Source organism: Sceloporus occidentalis, unplaced genomic scaffold, assembly GCF_023333645.1.
Source record: "Sceloporus occidentalis isolate IW3139 unplaced genomic scaffold, rSceOcc1.0.p SCAF_3, whole genome shotgun sequence".
NCBI lineage: Eukaryota > Metazoa > Chordata > Lepidosauria > Squamata > Phrynosomatidae > Sceloporus > Sceloporus occidentalis.
Window position 1 is genome coordinate 57020145 of NW_028316983.1, and position 23079 is coordinate 57043223.

Genomic DNA, 23079 nt, shown 5'->3' on the forward strand with positions numbered 1-23079 from the left:
CAGATGGAGTCAGGAATGGAATTAAGGTAGAAGTTTGTGAGCCAGGCTTCATTTTCGTGCTGGAGAGAATGTGGCTTGCTAGCAGGGATGTTTTCCTTTCTCTAAAGTCAACTGCTTCTTTTGATATGAGCAAAAAAATATTTCTTTTAAAATTCAATTTTTTTCCTTTAAAATGCCACAGGTGACCTTACTTACACTTACTTTATACACACACAAAGAGAGTGTTGCCTTCAGAGTGCACATGAAGAGGCCCTTCTCATTCTGATGAGACTTAGAGCTTTATAGAATAAACAGTTTGGCCTCACTTAGCAGCAAGGAAGTATTTGCCCTCAGAAGGAACTCTTCAAACTCAACTTTCCAGTCCTGCAGCCTTACGTTTGCCATTGCCGGGTTTGCACCTCCCCTTTGGCTGAGAAGCCCAATACAATGTCTGCAGTTTTCATTGAAGGCCTGTCAATTTTTTGTCCTGCTGTCATCACCTCCAGAGACAGGATTACATAGGTTACTGGGACACGGGTTTTATTTACAACTAGAGCAACCTGGAGTTTTCTTGTGCAAAGCAGGCCACTCAGTCCAGACAAGCTGACTGAACTTGCTCCACCTCAATTAGATTAGGAAATATCATCCACGTGCCTCAGGGCTGAGGGAAACTTGGTTCCCCCATTTTGCTTTTATATCCCATCACAGGGACTTCACATGGTTCTCCCCTTGCCTAGCAACTGCTTTATCATCATAACAACCCTGTGAGGTAGGTAGACTGAAGGTGAGTAGTCCAAAATCACCCCCAGAGCTTCATAGCTGAATGAGGATCTGAACCTAGACCTTCCCAGCTCTTGCCTGACTGTAACCACTACTCTATGATGATTTAGAAATGTGGATCTGAACCTAAGCTTCCCAGCTCTAGTTTGACTGTAGCCACTAGTGTATGATGGTTAAGAAATGAGGATCTGAACCACTACTCTGTGATAGTTAAGAAATGAAGATCTGAACCTAAGCCTTCCCAGCTCTATTCTGACTGTAACCACTACTCTATGATTGTGGCTTTACTCATTTTATGAAGCACAATCAGCTCTCCATATCCACAGATTCGGCCTTAAAATATTCCAAAAATATATAAATTCCAAAAAAATAAAACAACAAGAAACAAAACAAAAAAACCCAAAACTTGATTTTGCTATTTTATATAAGGGACCCCACTTTACTATATCATTGTTTTAATGGGACTTGAGCATGCATGTATTTTGGTGTCCATGGGGTGGAGGGGGGGGAGTCCAGGAATTAAACCCCAGAGGATACCAAGGACCCACTGTACATGTGGATTCCAACTACGATAGAAGTGTGAATGAGGGACAGAAATATGAAGTAAGACTGTGAGGAACAGAGGTGAATTCCATGTGTCCTGACTTTCCACTGCCTTTCATTTTCCCCAAAGCCTCAAGTTAGGCCACAGTAGTAAGTAAAACACCCCATCACTCAGATAGTATATAATATGGGAGAAATTCTGAAGTGCAGGGGAAATCCCCATTCATTTCTGATCACTACTTGCTTGCTGCAGGAATGAACAGATGGGAAAAAAACAATCTAACTTTGAAACACAGACTTTTATGTTGTAACATCCTTATTATGGAAATCACTTCTCTTAGAGGCTTGATAGACACTGGTGTTGGCTTACCAAATTAAAACATGTCTTTTAATTAAAGCTATGGGGTGGGGGTGGAGGTTCCTAATGATTTTATCCAGTTTATATACATATGTGATTTTAACTTGCTTAATTTATAAAATAATTTAATATGTTTTGGATTGAAAAGGTAGATTATCTTTTAGTGTGTTATGTTTTGAATTGTTCAAACTGATATTATTGTATGCTACTCTGAGATCTTTGGATATAAAATGAAATATAAGTATTTTAATAAGTTAATAAATATGCATGATTCTCAGTATATGAGTCACAGATTTCCAGAAGGTGATGTAATTTGTTTTAACTGGTGTAGAGAACATAACACTGTAGCATGGAACCTTAAAACTAACAGATTGTAGCATGAGCTCCTGTAGATTAAAATCCATTCCCTCAGTTGCACAAAGTTTTGTGTTGTTTTGATGTAACAGATTAACACCAAGGAGGCTACTCATCTGAAAACTGTGAACTGAACATATTGCCTAACAATACAACCCAGTCCATATTTACTCAGATGTCAATTCTTCTGAATACAATGGGCTTTAATCCCTAGAATGTAAGTCTGGAATTTCAGTCCAGAACCTTGTAGGTTCTACAGTGTCTTTGTCTACCCAAATTCAGCATTTTAAGTAGAAGGAAAGGATCTGTTTCCCTAAAAATAAAGAATGGAGAACGCTATTCTATATTTCAAATCTTTTACTGTCTATCATACCAGAACTAGTGTGGGAGCCCCATGTGCCTATATCAAAGTATTCACAAGAATGTGCACATGCATGTATATGGCATCTCTGCTGATACAGGACTGCATACAGAACACTAAAGGTAAAGGTTTCCCCTTGACACCAACCTCAACATTAGGAGGAACTTCCTGACAGTAAGGGCTGTTTGACAGTGGAACACACTCCCTCAGAGTGTAGTGGAGTCTCCTTCCTTAGAGATCTTTAATCAGGTTCCTGCACCACAAAAAAGAACAGCTCAACATGTTTTAATAATTTTTAAAATAAAAATTTAACAATACACGCATGTATCAAATGTTGATCAGAATGGAGACTGCAGTCAAGAAATCAGAAGACTAGGAATGGGAAGGGCAGCTATGAAAGAACTAGACAAGGTCCTAAAGAGAAAAGATATACAACTGAGCACTAAAGTCAGACCTGTCCAGCCCATTGTATACCCCATCTCCATATACGGATGTGAGACCTGGACAGAGAAGAAAGTGGATAAAAAGATAATCAACCTATTTGAGATGTGATGCAAGAGAATCCTGCTGAGGATACCATGGGCAGCCAAAAAGACATACAAGTGGGTCCTTGAACTGAAATCTCACTGGAAGCCAAGATGATCAAATTGAGGCTATGTTACTTTGGCCACATCATGAGAAGGCATGACTCATTAGAAAAGACAATAATGCTAGGGAATCTAGAGAGTGGTAGAAAGAAGGGAAGACCACACATTAGCTGGATGGACTCAGTCAGGGAGGCCACAGGCCTGGATCTGAAGGACCTAAATAGAGCAGTGGAGGATAGGGGGAGGGAGATTTCTCATCCACAGGGTCTCCATAAGAGCAGTTCACAACAGCAAGAAATTTTATAGGCAATATACTATTTCACACAGACATGCTTCTCCATACAAGCTGAAATGAGTTGGTCTTTTTCCAAAATACTGTATAAACAGCCATCCACTGAGCACTTACCTCCCCTACTCCTGTGGATTCCATTGGGTGATCTCCAGTTATTGTCTCTTCTGCAAGATGCTATCCACCAGAGTATAACAAAGTTTCTGGGAATCTGAACAAATATTATGAGTGCTTTGAGTGCCTTCAAAATATTGTATTCAGTTTTATTATACGTTGTATTCATGCTTAGTCCTGGAAGAATTCCTGAGTGTTATTTTTTTCTATATGTATTTGGGTCACATTTTACCTTATTCCAATGTTCAGGACAGATTGTCCGGTTATCTTTTTATATCAGTTATGTCTGAATTTCCCCCAACTCATCTTCATGTCTGAGTGTGAATAAAAATGCACGTGATTTTCACAGTCCATATTTGGACAGAAATCTTCAATTATGATGGTTTCTTTAATGCTATATGTTTTTAATTCTTGGTTCTGCTATTGTCATTTTAAAAAACCCTATGTTTTGGTGTGGGCATAAGTGAGGAAGAATAAAGAACACAAGAATTTGTAAATGGTACTTATGATCCTACAACGATGAAAGACTTTGGTCATATTTTGGATGATTCCTGACACATATCTTTAAAAGACAAATTGGAAAATGCAAGAGCTAATGTTACTTTCTATTTATTTCAGCATTTCCCTCCAGTAATGGCCACAAAAACCAAAGCTGTCTTACACATGCACAATTGTTCCATTACAAAATTATAGCTAAATTCCCCACCATTACCCACATTTTCCCAACCACAAAAAAACACACACAAAATAACACATCTGCTATTACCCGAACTGTATGATTGCTATAAAAAATGGAGGGAACACAAGGCATAGGAAGACTATAAAAACAGTTCTGTTAAAGTAAGTAGGATTAATCCACCTAAATGGTTTGACAAATCTTAGGAGCACTTTCTGTAAACTCTAGCCAAAGGTACAAACTAGGATGTATAAATTTAAGGTACTTTCTAGAATATATAAAGGATATTTGTGCAGTTTCTGGCAAACATTAACAAAGTAATACACATCATAAAGTAGTGGAGACATATTTCTGACATGTTTAGCTATGCAGTTGCCTTTGATAATTCTTCAGTCCAACGCAACAATCTTTGATCAATTACTAAAGAAGATATATAATCTGAAGCCTCTCCATATAGTGTCAAACAAGTGTAAAGGATGCTTTTCATTTTATAGAAAGTATGATGTACAACATTCCTTCTTATGATATTTGATGTGAAGAATCAGCATATGTTTTTGTCACAGTGTGCCAGTGACAAACATAATATTTATGCCCCTTGACTATGACGGTTTCTTTCCTTTCTGGGAACTCACAGCAAAATGGCACCACAACTTGGAACAGCATTTTTATAGAACACCTATACATATGGCATTGGCCCAGTATTTCTTTTAATGTACAAAAGCTACACTGGGTCTTTTTTCATTTAGGACTCATCTACAATCCCTATGGTGCAATTCCATGGTCTACAACCCAAACTAGAGAGACAGATATGATTCTCACACATTGAGAGAAATATAGTAGACAAGCACACATATATAGTGGATACAGCAAAGATGTATAAAACACATGAATTTAGCCATAACAAAGATGGCATTAATTTTGGAATACATAAATACAGTCCTTCACAGACCCCCCAGCAGCAGCAAAATCACTTGATTTATGTTATTTATCTTAACCAGAAAAAATGTAGAAAGAATATAGAGACACTCTCAGAAAGACAAACCCCATCAGAAGCAGCACCACACATAAAATAGGGACATGGAACATGAGAAGCATGAGCCAAGGGAAGCTAGACATAGTGAAAATGGAAATGCAATGCACGAACATAGCAGTACTTGGGTTGAGTGAGTTAAAATGGACAGAAATGGGCCACTTTGAATCAGACAACCACACAATGTTCTACTCAGGGAATGAAAAGACAAGAAGAAACAGAATGGCTTTCATACTAAAATAAGATGTTGCAAAAGCAGTCAGAGGATACAATGTAAAATCAGACTTAATCATCTCAATAAGGCACCACTGGAAACCTATGAATATCACCATAATTCAAGTATATGCACCAACCACTGAGGCAGAACAAGAAGAAATTGATAGATTTTACGAAGGACTACAGGAAGAAATTGACAACACACCAACAGAGGATGTCAAGCTGATCTCTGGAGACTGGAAAACAAAAGTTGGAAGTAAAGAAGAATAAAAAACAGTAGGCAGATTTGGACTAGGAAAAGGAATGAAGCAGGTGAGCATCTGATAGACTTTTCACTATCACTATCAACAACCTATTCACTGCAATCACATTTTCATACAACCAGAGAATAGGTTATGCACATGGACATGCCAACACAAAAACCAAATAGATTATATAACTGGAAGTAAAAGATGGCAAAGCTCCATACTGGTGGCCAAGACTAGACCAGATGCTGATTGTGGGACAGAGGTTATGTACTACTCATTTTAAAAATAAATCTCAAGAAGAACACAAAACCAGTCATCATACCAAAATAAGATTTAAACAACATTTCTACAGAATTCATTGACAATATAAGGAACAGATTTACAGTACTAAGAATAATAGATCATGAACCAGAAGAGCCTTGGTCTGAAGCCAGGGACATAATAAAAGAAGAATGCATAAAGACAACAAACAAAAGGAAAGTGAAGAAACCATGGATGACAGATAAAACGCTTCAAGCAATAAAGAAAAGAAAAGAAACAAAAGAAAAAGGAGATAGGAATAAACTAAGAACCATGAATGTAACACTACAATGGCTAGTGTGCAAAGTAAGGAAAATTACTGCAGCAACAAATGTAGAGAAATAGAAGACAACAACAAAAGGGGAAGAACAAGAGACCAATTCCACAAGATTTGAGAAATCAAGGGAAAGTTCAAACCAAGGAACGGGACACTCTATGACAATAAAAATAACATAATGCAAGACCAGGAAGGAATAAAAAGATGATGGATGCAATACACAGAAGAGTTATATAAAAGAGATGACAATATGAAGGCACATGGAAAGAAGAGCCATATGAAGATGAACCCCAAATTCTAAAAACTGAGGTGGAAGCTGCAATAAAGGAAATGGCAAAAAACAAGATTCCAGCAAGAGATGATATTGATCTGTGGAAAAGCGGTATATAAATAAAATTTATTATTATTAATAATAATAATAATAATAATAATAATAATAATATTCCAATAGAATTGTTGCAATCCAGATTGACAGAGTCAACTCTAATGCTAACCAATATATGTCAACAGATATGGAAAACAAAACAATGGCCAACATATTGGAAGTGATCAATATACATCCCCATTTTCTGAAGTCAGAAAACTCCCAGATCCAAAAAGAGCCACACGAAGAACTCCTGGAAATAGGGATGGACCTGGGCTGTATTCAGGAAGCAAATTCGGCAGCAAAAACTTTCTGATAAGATCAGGATGCTGCCTGAATTAAGCTTTAAATCAGATAGAGGTAAATCGGTTTTAATAGCCAAGCAATATGCTCCATAGTTAAGCGAACAAAGCAACAATTTATCTCTGCAAGCATATCACACAATACTAAAGATAGCATGAACTTGTACTTCTGGACTGGGAAGTACAAGTCTTAGGACAGTGTGTAACACTTGTCTCAAGTATGAAGCATGTACTAAAAGCTTTGAATTCTCCTCCTTGAATTCTCCCTTGAGCCCCCAATTCTCCCCAGCTCCCTCTCCAATGTTGTAGCAGTGCCAAGACCCAGGTACTAGGACCTTTTGATTATGAGGGATGACAAGTCAATCTCCCACCTCCTTGGGTTTCCCCTTTTTTTTAAGCATAGCTGCAGTCCACAGAATTGCTGTGGAAGGAGGGAAGTATTTCCCAACAACAATATATTGATTTTGAGATCTTCTTCTTGTAAGGCAAAACATTTGGGAGTGAGTTGGTCTTGATGAGATATTAATAACCATTTGTGTTACAAAAGACCTGCTCCTCACAGAGATGAAAACTGCCTGAACTAACTTGCAGATACAGATCAGCCTGCATTTTTGGAGTCTTCTGAAGGATGTGGCTACAGGAATTGTCACAAATAGTGTCCATATGTAACCTAACACAATTAATGCCCATATGTAAAAAAACCTACCTTTATAGTGTGGGTACATAGAGCACTTGAAATTTACATCTTTCTCACACTTGTGGTAGTGGGAAGAATCAATGTAAAAAAGGAAGGAGAGAAGCTTCTATTCCTCTCCAGCTGTGTATCAGGTCACAAGGCCGTAATACACCCTGGGAAATGCAACTGTTTTACTAAGGACTACTGACACCACCATATGCTTCCCTGTCTTCATCTGCTCATGCTGGAAAGCTGCTACTGTACCAGCTTGGAAAGAGGTTTAAATGGTAGAGGGAGTTAGGTGGAAAGAAGATTGGCTTCAGAAATAGGCCAGCATATTTTCTGTTTTAATACAGAAATACCCTGGTTTATTTCTAATGTAATCTGATGTGGATGGGTGGGATTTCACTGGGAAGGTATTTATTGCAAATGTGCATGATTTATATATTTGTCTACTTTTACACATTAAAATATAATAGTGGACAGCTATAAACATCTGAGGGAAAGGTCACAGACCAAACCTTCCCAATGAAATGCTAGCTTTCCATGCACATGAGGTGGTATTTAGGCAAGAAAGTGTTCAAAAATGTCACCTCCTATGCCCCAGGGTACACAGTAGAAAGAAGATTGTATGAATATTTTCTGAACTGAATTATCTCTCAGTACTTCTGAGACAGTTTAATAAAACATAAAGAGCAATTGATTACAAATTCAGTTGAACTGAGGTATCTTATCTTACATTTTATGTATTTATCGCACTTATATTCCCCTTTTTTCTTAAAGTGGAATCCAAGGCAGCTTACAATAATTTTAAAAAGAGCCAACTAAAACATTAATTTACAAAAGTTAAAAAGAAATCAAATGCCAACATTATTAAAAACATTATTAAAACAGCTAAAACACTAAAAGCCCTTTAAATACATTTAAAATATTGTGTGCATGTACAGAGAGACAGAGACAGCATGCACCGTTTCACACTGTAACTCAAAAGCCTGACCCCCATAAAATATCTTCACCTGCTGGCAGAAAGACAGGAAGGAGAGGGCCAACTAGACATCCCAAGGAAAGAAGTTCCACAGTCTGGGAACAGCCATGGATAAGGGTCTTTCCCTGCAGATCTCAGTGCATGCCTGGCTTATATAAGGACATACAGTCTTTCAGATAGTCTGGATCCAAACTGTGTATGGCTTTGAAGGTCAAAACTAGCACTCTGAATTTTGCCGGGAAATGCAATGGTAGCCAATGCAGCCATTTCAACAAGGGGATATATGACAGCTATACCCAACCCCTGTCAACAGCCTGGCTGCAGCATTTTAATCCTGCTCAAACAATTTCCAAAGGCAGCCCCATGTACAGCACATTACTGTAGGGATATAAACAGGAGACAACATTCTCAGGGCCTCCTGTAAAATCCCATGTTTGAGGCAGGGTGAGTGTTGAACAATAAAAGCCTTATCTAGAAACACCTCATGTCTAATGTGACCTTTATCTGCCTTTTAAAAAAAAATATGAAGCAGAAGCCCCCTGGGGAAATGCAATTTTATTGAGGTTCTCATTACATGAGGATCCAGGGACATAATGAGTGGAAGTCCATCCATACAGGAAAGTGAAGCAAAACAACAACAAGCTGGCCAAAGGTTGCCACAAGAGGAAAAAGAAACAAATTTGTTTTGGGTTAGGACATCAGTCCTCCTTATACAACTTGATGCACTGAGAGACCTTTCAGAATGAGAAGGAAGACCTGGGATCCACAAGGGCAGGAGTATGTCAATGCTGTTCTGTAAATATCTATCCAAACATTGCCTCAAGGGCATTTACAATTGTTGTAGCCCAGTTAAATTACGTAACTTGAGTTATTTATATATTTACTTACACTGTGTACCACTGCCTTCAGAGGTAAAACGTGAGTACATAGGAAGTTGTTTCACACCAGCTCAGACTATTTATTCATTTAGACTTACAGAACTTGGGCAACAGCTCCCAGAATCCTCATGTATGCTAGCTAGAGTATTATAGGAGGTGTAGTCCAAAAAGTGTCCCCCCCCCCCAACTCCCTTAAGTTCAGTAACTGTCTACTCTGACTGGCTCTCCATGGTATTAGGCAGAGCTCTTTTGCATCACATCACTACGGGGATGTTCCCACTTAAGATTTGAAACGATTTAAAATATAACGTTTTTAATAGATCCGATTCAAAATAACCCTGGTCTTATCCCGCGTTCCGAATCGCTTTTATTCTTCGTTCCCATCTGGGTTTTTAAATTGAAGTTTTTACCTGCAAGCGTTCCTACTTGGCATGAAATCGGTGTTTAAATAAAGCGATTCTTCTCCTCCATACCTTATTTGGAGCTGTCAATCAATAGTACGTCAGAATGACGTAACGTTAATCCGGAATATTTGGAAGCGATTTATCTTTTGGCATCGTTTCCATTTCATTGACTGTTTGTGAATTTAGCGAATTTAGGAAAGCGAATTTAGGAAACCCAAGCTCTTTCCAGAGGAACTATGGGATAGGTTTTGCATGACAGCATCCCCTCTTCATGTCTCCCAAGACAGCCAGGGAGAATCCCTTCAGAGAGCACAGAGATCAATGAAGGAGGCTGCTGGAAAAGCAGGGAGGGAGCACTCTTCCCAAAGATTCTGTTTCCAGGGTTGGAGGAGAAGGCAGATTCCATTTGAGAAAGGGAGGGAGAAAGGCTCTATCCCCCCCCCCCCATTGATCAGAGCCCTTCCTTGCCTGGGCGAGATCAGATGCCTCCTCGCGAGGAGCCTTCCCTTCCCTGTCTGGGCGAGATCAGAGCCCAAGCGGGCAGGGAATGCCTCTTCGAGAGGAGCCTTCCCTTCCTGCCTCTCCTATGTTAGAAATGGGCTCTCCCCACACAGAGGGGAGGTTGCAATCCACCGGGGGAAGCCTTGAGCAGCCGGGACTTCAGGTGTTTAAAGCGCTGAAGAGATTAAGTGCCTGTAAACCATTAAAATAAAAAATAAAAATAATCCTTATCTCTTATTGAAAGACCACAGCGGACAAAGGGGTGAGGGAAGCAAAAATGGCGACAGCCAGACGGATGGGGACAGAAAGGGCAACTCCCCCAAGGCCAGCCCCATCGCACTCGGCTCCTCCCATCCATCTAACCCGATTTCAAAGGTTGTCATTCCTATTTAAATGCTCCGGTTCCTAACTTGAATCAAGGGAAAAACGAAGGTCAGACCCTTCATCTTTTTTAACACGCGTTAAATGACGAAAAATCGATTCAAAATTTTAAACCGCTCTACGATTCGATTTGTAGTGGGGACGATTGCGGGTTGCTCTAGAACCGTTCTAGGTTTAAATCGGATCCTAATAGGAACGCCACTCCTTGGATTCGATTCAGAACGCGGGGTTTCACCTAATGGGAACATCCCCTACCTCATCTTTAAAACTAATGAGGCCATGACTGATCTGGGGCCCTATATATCCATAAAATGCTCTACCACTGAACCCTCTGGTTTTCTTTTATTACACTATCCAGAAATCTCTCTATTGTTCCCCTACATATATGCCTGTGGGGATGGCATAGGAATATCAAGACAGCTTCCTGATATTGCTGATGCTATGATGGGTGCAGGGTAAGCTACGATTTGGAGGTGGGGGTACAATAATGATCATGTCCATGGCATACAGATTCTACACTAGACACCAAATTCCTTGCTTTCTATGGGTCCAAACAGACACGCAACTTTGAGTAGCAGTTTCCTATGTACAGGTTTCTAGCAGAAGGCCTTTTAGGGAAAATTAAATATATAAAAGAAAAAAAATCACACCACCCACTCCATTAACATAGCTGGCTGATACAGGCTTATTTTAGATCAACAGTGGCACACAATTGAGTGGGTGATAAACCCTCCCCACCCTCTGACACACGAGACATTTTTACGTCTCAGTGCAACTCACTTACAGTGGGGAAAGAATCTGGGGAGCAGGGGTTGATCTCCTCACACTCATCTTTCCTTTGGCTGTTAAAATTAGGTCCCACATACTTTATACAGGAACAGAGCAGAGACATGAACAACATACAGTGCATGGCTGTCCTGTCTTGTCTCATTTTAGCCTTATCTGGACTCCTTTCCGTTATACTAGGCATTACTCTGGCAACTGACACATTAAACAGAACAGTTAGATTGATTCAGTCTGGTTCTTTTTGTGTATCCGGTTCTTTTTGTGTATCCTATCACCATTCTCCCTATTTCTCCTTTTATCTAATCTCTCATCAGTTTCATAAAAACATTTCTCTATTGTGCTTCTTCAGTGGATACCTTTTCATATGTTGCTGTCTTACAGAACCACACATCTTTTCTTCTGCTTTATTTAAAAAAAGATTAGATCAAAGTCTTTCCTTTTCCTTGACTTCTATACAGCACATTTAGGTTTACTTCTTTCATTTTTTGGAACACATTCAGTGTATCAAAGTTTATAGACAAGAGAGATCAAAGCTAAAGATACCAAACATCTCCCCTTGCTTCAGTTTGTTTCAGTAACTTCCATGCTGCCCTCCTCACCCCACCCCATCATGCAAATGAAAAACAACTCTCACAACTTTGGCCTTAGTCATATCAGCAGGGCCAGTTGCAAACATGCTGTATAAATAATCCACATAATATGAACGACTGCAAAGGGAGGCAGGTGCCAGAGCTATACATCAACTGCCTCTTTGTTTAAAGACTTGCATTCTGCTTCCATTCCTCAGACTTTTGAAAAGAATACATTTTCTGCCCTCTGGCCTCTGCAGAAGCTAGAAAGATAAAACAGTTGTGAATGCCAGCTTCTCCCACTCACTTGTGGAGTTTTAAAAAATAGATTTAAGGACACAGCTAAAGAAAAATGTGTCTATCTATTAGGGGGGGTGGGGAGCATCAAAACAGCCAATGCTCTTTTGCAATGTACCAGCTGATCTTGGACTATCAAGAAAATTGGCATAATCCTTTCTTTCATTATCTTTCTTTCTTTCTTTCTTTCTTTAAAAAAACACTTAAATCTAGGGCTTCTTGGAAGCCATATCATGCACCCATCAGCAGATACATAAGGGTTCAGTATTGTTGCTAATTTGTACTTCATATAATCAGAGGCATTGCTGGTTATTATAATTTTACATACATTACTTCTAAATCCTGGTACAGAAAACAAGTTCTAAAACTGAACCTAAACTATAATCAATTATAATTAACAAGTGGACAGCTTGCATTCAGGGTGATGGCCATGTCATCTTCCAGGACACACCATTCAATCCCCAACCTCCCAGTCTTCCATCCCTTCCCTCACATACTAACGCCTACCATTCTGTGGCCATTGAACATGCTCAGTTTTCATTGGTTTGTTTTAAAAATGAACTTTTAAAAAATCCACTTAGGTCTTTTTCTCCCTGAACATTTTCTGTCTGCTCCTGCAAACCTTTGGGTTTCCCCAGTCATGCCAATGCTGTACTTTTGTTTCTTAATGCAATGGTACTCAAAACTTTCTATCCTTGTGACCTTTACATCTACATGCAGACATCGTGCTTCCCCCACTTGCCATAATATATGAATAAAAATATTTTGTTTATTTAGTGCATGTATTTTTATTTGCACATTCATGCATATCCATATTTTCACATTTTATAAGCAAATAACATTGTTTAAAATAGAACAGTTTATTTAAATAAATTCAATATTTAACTCAAAGTATGGGTAAATTTTACATATAAAAAGTTTTGGAAGAAGAGGAAAGATCAGGTCCTCTGAGTCTCATGCCCCCTTAAGCAACTATTGTGCCCTTCCTGGGGGTCCTACCCCACCATTTGAGAACCACTGTCTCAGCCATTTTGGCTACCAAACTGCCTGCACTTATCACCAATGTTAGCTACTAGTGGTTTTTGACACCACTGTTGGTCATTAATTACACAATTTATGGGATTAACAACAGACATTTAAGAAACAGATCCAAGATGCTACAAGCAACCATGAAGTAGTGGTAAAAATTATGAGACTTCTCAAGCTTTTATTTTTTGCTGATATCAATAGTAGCGTATACTTTAGTCAGAATGGATTCTTAGAATCCTCCTCTCACACCAGTATTTGGAAGACACAAAAGACAGGAAAAAAACAAAAGGAGTACTGTTCGGAATTTTTAAAAGAGATGCTACATCTGATTACTGATGGCTTTGCAAAGTGCTGACTGTTTACAGGACTGAAATCCAGGAACCTTCATCTATAACATTCAACAGTAGTTTGCTATTTTTCATTTCCCTTTCAAAAAAAAAAAAAAAGGTGTGGCAGCACAGCACTTTAATTAGAGGGGTGGGTGGGAGGAGGGAAGATTCAATAGACAGACTGTACACATAGGTTGCCAAAAAGGTAATCATTTGAAGTTATCACATGTTTTCATTTTGTTATTGAACAGATATTATAAGAAGATATTATAAGCAGGGAGGGGGGGCAACATGGTGAAAGGTCTGGAAAGCATGCACTATGAGGAGCGACTTTGGTAGTTGGGAGTGTTCAGCCTGGAGAGAAGGTTAAGAGGTGATATGATAGCCCTGTTTAAATATTTGAAGGGGTGTCATATTGAGGCTGGAGCAAGCTTGTTTTCTCCTGTTCCAAAGAACAGGACCCAGAGCAATGGATTCAAACTACAGTACAGGAAAAGAGATTCCACCTAAAGGTTAGGAAGAACTTCCTGACAGTAATAGCTGTTTGACACTGGAACACACTCCCTTGGAGATTGTTAAACAGAAGCTGTATGGCCATGTGTCAGGAATGCTTTGATTGTATATTCCTGCACAGCAGGGGGGTTGGACCACTGTGTGGAGAAGATGGCAAAATGCTAACAGAAGACAGAGAAAAGGCAGAATTACTCAACACCTTCTTTGCCTCAGTCTTCTCAGAAAAGGAAAAGGGTGTTCAACCTGAGGATAATGGAGCAGAGGACAGAAATGGGGAATTTCAGTACAGAATAAGTAAGGAGATAGTATAGGAATACCTTGTTAATCTAAACGAATATAAATCTCCAGGACCAGATGAACTACATCCAAGGGTATTAAAAGAACTGGCAGGAGTAATATCGGAGCCATTGGCAATGATCTTCAGGAACTGCTGGAGAATAGGAGAAGTCCCAGCAGACTGGAGGAGGGCAAATGTTGTCCCCATCTTCAAAAAGGGGGGAAAAGAGGATCCAAGCAATTATCATCCAGTTAGTCTGACATCGATACAAGGAAAGATTCTAGAGCAGATCATTAAAAAGAGAGTCTGTGAACACCTAGAAGGCAATGCCATAATCACAAAAAGTCAACACGGGTTTTAGAGAAAGAAGTCATGCCAGACAAATCTAATCTCTTTCTTTGATAAAATTACTGCTTGGTAGATGAAGGGGATGCTGTGGATATCGTATATCTTGATTTCAGTAAGGCTTTTGACAAAGTTTCCCATGACATTCTTGTTAACAAGCTTATAAAATGTGGGATAGACAAGGCAACTGTTACATGGATTTGTAATTGGTTGACTGACCAAACGCAAAGGGTGCTGAACAATGGCTCCTTTTCATCCTGGAGAGAAGTAACCAGTGGGGTCCCACAGGGCTCTGTCCTGGGCCCATTGCTATTCAACATCTTTATCAATGACTTGGATGACAGAATTGGAAGCATTCTTATCAAATTTGCAGATGACACCAAATTGGGAGGAGTAGCTAACACTCCAGAGGGCAGGATCAACATTCAAGATGACCTGAATAAACTAGAAAGCTGAGCCAAAGATAACAAAATGAAATTCAACACAGAGAAATGTAAGGTACTGCACTTAGGGCGGAAAAATAAAATGTACAGATATAGGATGGGAGATACTTTAATGGCTGAACGAGACTATGTATGAAAGGGATCTGGGAGTCCAAGTAGACCACAAGCTGAACATGAGTGAACAGTGTGATGCGGCAGCTAAAAAGGCCAATGCAATGTTAGGCTGCATCAGTAAGAGTATCGTATCTAGATCAAGGGAAGTAATAGTGCCACTGTATTCTGCTTTGGTCAGGCCCCACCTAGAATATTGTGTCCAGTTCTGGGCGCCACAATTCAAAAAGGATGTTGAAAAACTGGAACGTGTCCAAAGGAGGGCAAGTAAAATGGTGAAAGGTCTAGAAACCATGTCCTATGAGGAACGACTTAAGGAGCTGGGGATGTTTAGCCTGGAGAAGAGAAGGTTAAGAGGTGATATGATAGCCCTGTTTAAATACTTGAAAGGATGCCATACTGAGGAGGGAGCTGACTTGTTTTCACTTGCTCCAGAGACTAGGACCCGGAGCAATGGATGCAAGCTACAAGAAAAGAGATTCCACCTCAACATTAGGAAGAACTTCCTAACAGTAAGGGCTGTCTGACAGTGGAACAAACTCCTTCGGAGTGTAGTGGAGTCTCCTTCCTTGGAGGTCTTTAAACAGAGGCTAGATGGCCATCTGTCGGAGATTATTTGATTTGGATTTCCTGCATGGCAGGGGGTTGGACTGGATGGCCCTTGCGGTCTCTTCCAACTCTATTATTCTATGATTCTATGATTCTATGGACTGGGTGGCCCTTTTGGTCTCTTCCAACTCTATGATTCTATGAGGATTGAACAAGCTTGTTTTCTGAAGCTCCAGGGAATAGGACTCAGAGCAAACTAAACATCTAAACTTTAGGACAGTGTTTCCCAAACATTGGTTTTCTAGATGTTTTGAACTTCAGCTCCCAGAATCTCTGACTGTTGGCAAAGTTAGCTAGGGCTTCTGGGAGCTGAGGTCCAAAACAAATGGAGAACCAAAGTTTGGGAAACACTGCTTTAGGATAACTTCCTGATGCTAAGAGCTATTTGACAGTACTTCAGAGTGTGGTGGAGTCTCCTTCTTTGGAGGTTTTTAAACAGAGGCTGGCCATCAGCTGAGAGTGCTTTGATTGTGTATTCCTGCATGGCAGGGGGGATGGATTGGATGGACCTTGAGGTCAGTTCCACCTCTTATGTTTCTATTAAAAAAAAAAAAAAGAAGGAACCAAGCAAATCATAGTGAGTGTCCAGTGCACTATTTTAAGTAAAAATACAGGTATTTGGTGTTTGATCCCATGAGTCATGTAAGGATCCCCCTTCTCTTTTAACAGATTCCCTAAGCAGTCTTGATGATTTAGGTGATTTCTCATGAAAAGATAACGTACTCTATACTGCACTGATCCTTATGAAACCTCAAGGGCAGGGTATCACTGCTGCTGGGGCTGGAACCAGAACCTTTGATTTTGTAAATCTGGCAACCTTTCAGTACTGCAGCTTGAAGTATTGATTGATTTTTATACTACCTAACTGGTGAATGCCCTTGGTATGGCTTACAATCCAAAAATCCAAAACAGTTAATAAAATGGTAACAAAAATAGGACTGTAAATCCCAATATTAAAATGTGAAAATATATAAAATTATTCTAGCCAACTATTAAACTGATAACGAAGACAACCTAGTAAAGATTAAATGACTGCCAGAAAAGGAAGGCCCTGGCATCTGAATGAATATAATGAGGATGCTTGTTGTATTAGTAAAGGCACTCAAAAGCCTAACTCTGAAATACCCTCAGTATCTAGATTGGCCATGCCCACATTGGCTGATGTCTGGGCTTTCAACTTAGAAACTGAGGGTATTTCAATTTGGAGTGCCCCCAAAGCTCCACTTTGAATTTTTGGCAAATCTTTGTGCCTCTAGGTCCTATTTTCATATTGACAGTGCCAATAAAATATAATATTCTATAAATAAAATATCAGTACAGTACATTGACAATGTATGAGCTGCCTTACTAGTTAGTATAGAGAATACCTGAACTTACTTATGGACCAATCAACTCTACTATGATGTAAAAACCAATCAAATTTGCATAGAGGTATGTCAGAAAAATAAAGCAATCTGGGTTGCAAAATGAGTTGCTGTATTCAAAATCAATCATTAAAAATGTACAACCATAATGCTGTTTAGTATAGCGCAAGCACCTTCAACTATACATGGCATAAACAGCACAGTTGCCCCTAGAATAAACTCCAGTCTTGTCTAAACAGGTATTCTTGAATATGGCTTGTTGCAGTTTCATTCTGGACTTGTACAAAATAAAAGAGACTGTCTTGTGAGCTTTTAACCCACATCAACTGCATCTCTAGCCAGTAAGCTGGTCTCAGAGAATCCAAAATTATCTACACTGTTAACTCCTCTCATTTGATTCTTCTCCTCAATTTACCTTTATAAACCTTTATATAAAAAAAAGATGTTTGCAAAAGTCAAGGGCCTCTCCCACTGTGCAGCTTATAAGAAATGGACTACATGTTCAAATTCATACTCATGAGAGCATTAGCAATAGCCTATGCCAGAGGTGGAAGGTTCCAGTCTGCAAGTAATTCCCCTCCATATCATCTGAACTGAGATCAAAAAAACAGCAAAACGCAAACCTATGACTAACTTCTTCAATTTTTTTCCCCTCCTGTATGGTTTTTAACACCTTGCCTGATGGAGAAGCCAGTGGAGCTTCGAAAGCTTGTAACATGTAATTGTGCATTTTGGTTAGCTCAATACAGGTATTATTGTTTGGTGGATTTTTGATATCCCAACAAACATTAGTACTTCTGATCTCTCTCTCTCTCTCTCTCTCTCTCTCTCTCTTTCTCTTTCTTTTCAGATTAGTCAGTCTCAAAGTAGATTCTTGCAAACATCTTACTTACAGATACAAAGTACAGCAGTTGCACCTAGTCATGGAAAAAGCAATAAAATACTAACCAGTTTTCTGTTCATAGTACTCAAAGTTTAAAGGGACATCGAAACGTATTTGAAACAGGATACAACACGCACAGGTGTGAGAACAGCAATTTCTTCAAAAAATCAAAATTCAAAATGCTTCAAGGAATTAAGGATGCCTCTACTCACTCACATTACATCCCACTTCTAGTCTTGCTATAATGTCTGAAAGGGCTTCAGAAGAGTAACTTTTTACAGCACAGTGGTATACATAGATCGTAGAAAGCGTGGGATGAGTCCTTCCTGAATCTTCGTTCACGAAGTAAAGCCAGAGAGAGGTATACATATGTACTTTAAAGTAAACCCTATTGAGTTCAATGAGCCTTAGTCCCAGGACTAAGTCCCCATAGCAAGAATGGTGAAAACATGATCCTTACAACAACACAGTGCTTGAGTTTGATGTTATGTAGTACAATGCAAGAACATGAACATAAAAGTATTGCGTATAAAGACATAACATTACTGCTCACTCCAGGATTATACCGAAGTGTAACCACTTGCATCTCTGTGTGTCACATCTGTCTCCTTTATCTTTACACTTCCAACCAAAGGGGATTGTGGATATAACCTGGCTTGCAGAATACAGAATATGTTTATTAGAAAAAATCATTGCAGCCTATATATTTTTTTTAAAAAATCCTCTGTCATAATTATCACCACTCTGAAAGAGGTAATGGATGGATGGTTCCATTTGAACATGTTCAGTTTTTTAAATATTGCTTTATCACACTGCTACTAAAGATACCCTGCAGCCTGACTAGTTTCCTTACACCAAGTTCCCTACATACTTCCCTCTTCAACTTTGTTAGAGTTCATTGTCCTTACAATAACCATTTCATCACCTGTCTAAAGTGACATGCCACCCGGCTCCAACTCACTTGGCTGGCAGAAAGTACAAAATTAAAATGAGTGCCAGCAGTCTGAGGCTTGAGGGTGCTATGTCTTCTCTGTCACAATTAATGCTACCATTGTGCTCCTCCATCCGCAACCTTCACTCTCCCTTTTGTTTTTCTAGAGAGAAGAGACAGTTTAAATATCACTCGCACAAATCTAGTCTGGCAAGGCAGGTGGTTGCAGTGATATGCATAGGCTCACCTTGAACGAGAAAGACAACTTTGAATATTTTATATACAGTTTCTCATTATCCTGGGTTTTTTTAAAGTCTTATTTTTATTTTATTTTATTTTAATTTAATTTAATATGATGGAGAGAAGTGGGTTGGAAGAGGAAAGAGGAGGTTGCCAGGTGAACGCAAGACTTCACATGTTACATAATGTAACATTATCTGAATGATCCAAAGGTAGCTCAGTTTTGGACAAGCCAGGCTGCATCTCCCAACCAACAGGGTAGCATATATCCCAGCTGCTTTGGCCATCCTTTTGGGATGGGGGGTCAGTTGGGATACAAATGATGTAAAGAAATAACGCTCCCAAAGAGAAAATGCCATGGGAAACTTGTAAACAACACTTCACCCTGCAGCCGGCTGTTTCACAAGCCTGGATGCTCTGCACAAAATAATCCCATGCATTCAGCAAACTAGCTGTTGAGCGAAGGGACTAAACTCCCTGACACTTCAATTCTTCCCCTCTGTGGGATTTCCCCCCCCCCTTTTTCTTTTTCAGAGAACATTCATTGTAGGAACTCATTAGCTACAACCTAACATAGGAGTTGATCATATGAAGGAGAGTGGGAATTTGTCCCATGAACATCCCAGAAAAATCATGCAATTACGTAAAACAATTTCACAGGATGTCACACAAAACCCGCCATTAAAGTGGTCACAAAGAAGCATTACTGCACATCTTTTTACTTTCAAGATTTCAGCAACAATGCATTTCTGATCTCGCTTTATTTGCAAAATTGCATGTGATCACCATTTGCGCAATTACTTGCCATTTTCGCTTTATTTGCGGGATGCTTTAAATGCATTTTAATCTCGCTTTAATGCCGAAATTAGCCCCAGTGGCCATATATCAAAGTACAATCACATCCCAAATCCCCCAAACAGTGATACCTTTATGGGGCAAACCAAAATGCACAAAATATAAAATGATACAAGTTTCAAAGTCATTTTTCTCCCTCCTTAACAAGTTTGCCTCGTGAAGAAGCCAATGGAACCCCCAAAGCTCGCATGATGCATTTTGTGCATTTAAGTTATCCCTATAAAGATATCACTGTTTTGTGGATCTGGGATGTGACTGAACCCAGGCAAAACAGAAGGTCAGAGCTCAGACTAGGAGCTTTCGTTTCTTTCCTCCTGAAGTATATCCACCCAACTTTTCTTTACTGTAGGCTGTATCCGCACTGCAGAACTAATCCAGTTTGACACCGCTTGAACTCCCATGGCTCCATGTGATGGAACTCTGGGATCTGCAGTTTGTGGGGGCACTCTATTCTCCTCCTCCCCCAAAATTAACTGAGTTCTAACTACTTTTGCAACAATGGAAGCAATCTGAGAACAAAGAGAAACAGAGATATTTGGAAAAGCAACCTCAAAAAACAAAACAAATTTACATTCAATTCCAATGTAAAGCCAGTTAATTAATCCAAAGATGTTGGGTTGCACCTGAACTGCAGAAAGAATCCAGTTTGACACCACTTTAAGGGGCTATGCAATCCTGGGGAGTGTTTTGTGAGACATTTACACATCTAAGCCTGATAGCTCTGGTGCCACTGCAAACTACAAATCCCAAAGTGAAGTCGAAAGCTAAGAATCACACAGTACTATATATATCCACAGCTGCTGGCAAAACATCAGGCTCTTCCAGGACACAGCAATACACACCGAACAAAAACCAACCAAACAACAAATCCCAAAATCCCATAGCACAGAGCCAAGGCAGTTCAAAGTGCTGTCCAAGGTCCAAAACACACTGCCGAAATAATCTGGTTTGAGACCGCTTTGGCTGAGTGCTCGGGGAATCCTGGGAACTGTAGTTTTGTGAGCCATTGAGCCTTCTCTGTCAGGAAAACTCAGGTGCCACAAGGAACTACAGTTCCCAGGATTCCCTAGCACTGAGCCAGGGCAGTTAAAGCGGTCGTAAACTGGGTTATTTCTGCAGTGTGTTTTGGACCCGAGTGGGTTATTATATTTCTGCAGCCTGGAACCTAACAAAATAAAATAAAAATTAAATTAAAAACCCCAGAATTCCATGGGCAACGAAAACGGTATCAAGGCGGGCTATTCCTAGCCGTGCGGATGCAGGGAAGGAAAGACCCCAAACCCACCCCCCGGGCAGAAAGCTCCAAAGGAGAAGAGAGCTGCAAGAAGGCTTCGTTGGAAAGAGAGGGAAGGGCTCCAGAAGGGCTTGCAAGCCCCAGGTCCCCAACTTGGCTCTGTTTACATTGTAGCGCCATGGCAAAGGGGCAAGGGACAGCAGCAGGAGGGAGCCAGCGAGGAATTCTTACCCGGCTTCAGTGGCTCTGGAAGGGGAGCCAGGCTGGTCCTTGCTCCCACCAGCGTCCTCCCTTCTCCACCTTGGCTTTGCAGGAGCAGCAGCAGCAGCAGCAGCAGAGCCAGGCCCCCTGCCCTGCCTCCGCCTCCTCCTCCTCCTCTTCCCGCCTCCCAGCTCCTCCGGAGGCAGCTCAGGGAGGCTTGCTGGGCTCTCCAGCCCCCACAGACCTCTGGGGAGGAGAAGGAAGGTGGAGCCACACCGGGCCACAACTACTAGGAGCCCTCCTCCTCCTCCTCCTCCTCCTCTCCTGGCTCTGCTCTGCCTTCCAGGCCTTGGCTGCATCCACACTGGAGAAATAACCCGGTTTGACCCCGCTTTAACTCTTGTTCTGGCTTAAGGCTATGGAATTCTGGGAGTTGGAGTTTGTTGTGGGCCCAGAGGGGAAAAGAAAACCATCCAGGGGTAGCCATGTTGGCCATATAGCAAATCCCACAACATCCAAACAATGGACTTTATCACAAGGGATGAATTTCTCTTAATTTCGAATGAAAAGAGAGTGGGGCCAGAACACATTCACCTGAATTCAAACTGACTTCCCATTGCCCAAAAATAGCTTGCCATTGCCCGAAATTGCGTGTGGTAGTCTATCACGCAATATCATTAAATCCCATGATTGCGTTCAGATTGCCATTGGATTATACTTCCAATTTCCCTTGTCTGATAACATCCAATCATACCTTTATGGGACCAACCAAAATGCACAACCACACACTGCAAGCTTTTGCACTCAGGCTGGCTTCTTCGTCAGGCAAGGTGTTACCAACCAAAGAGGAGAAGAATTAAAAAACATCTAGGGGTCATATAGCAAATGCCATCACATCCAAAATGTGATACCTTTGTGTGGACCAACCAAAACACACAATTACCATATATACTCAACTATAAGTTGACCTCGTGTATAAGTGGAGGACAGGTTTCGAGGCCAAAATGATGGCTATGACCTGTGGATAAGTCGAGGGGCATGTGACAAAGGTGGTAAAGTAAAATGCAAAGGAACATGATGCCAAAGAACTTAGAAAATTCTGGCAGGCATAACCGTTTATGCTCATTCTAAAGGCTGGATGGGTGAGAGAGTAGAGGGGATCCATGCTCCTTTTTTGTGCTCCCAGCATGGACTAAGCTTTTGCCTTTTACCACTCTATTCAGAAAAAGGGGATGGTTCCTTAGAGTTAAAGGACAGTACTTACACTGACCCATGGATAAGTCGACCCTGATTTTTTGGGTCAATTTTTTGACTAAAATTTCTAGACTTTTGCATGAGTATAAACAATACATGTTGCAAGCTTTAGAAGTCACACTGGCTTCTTCATCAGGCAAAATGTTACAAACCAAACAGGAGAAGAAGAAATATAATCTAGGGGTAGCCATGTAGGCCATATAGCA

The 23079-nt window shown here is 40.2% G+C and overlaps 1 protein-coding gene across 1 annotated transcript in view; it reads right to left on the bottom strand.

Moving 5' to 3' along the window:
• CDK18 (cyclin dependent kinase 18) overlaps nt 1-21708 on the bottom strand; it is a 116368-nt gene extending 94660 nt beyond the window's left edge. The window contains exon 1 of the mRNA XM_089514509.1: nt 21650-21708. The gene's annotated coding sequence lies outside the window, so the exon portion shown is untranslated. The remainder of the gene's footprint in view (nt 1-21649) is intronic.
• Nucleotides 21709-23079: the final 1371 nt, after the last annotated feature.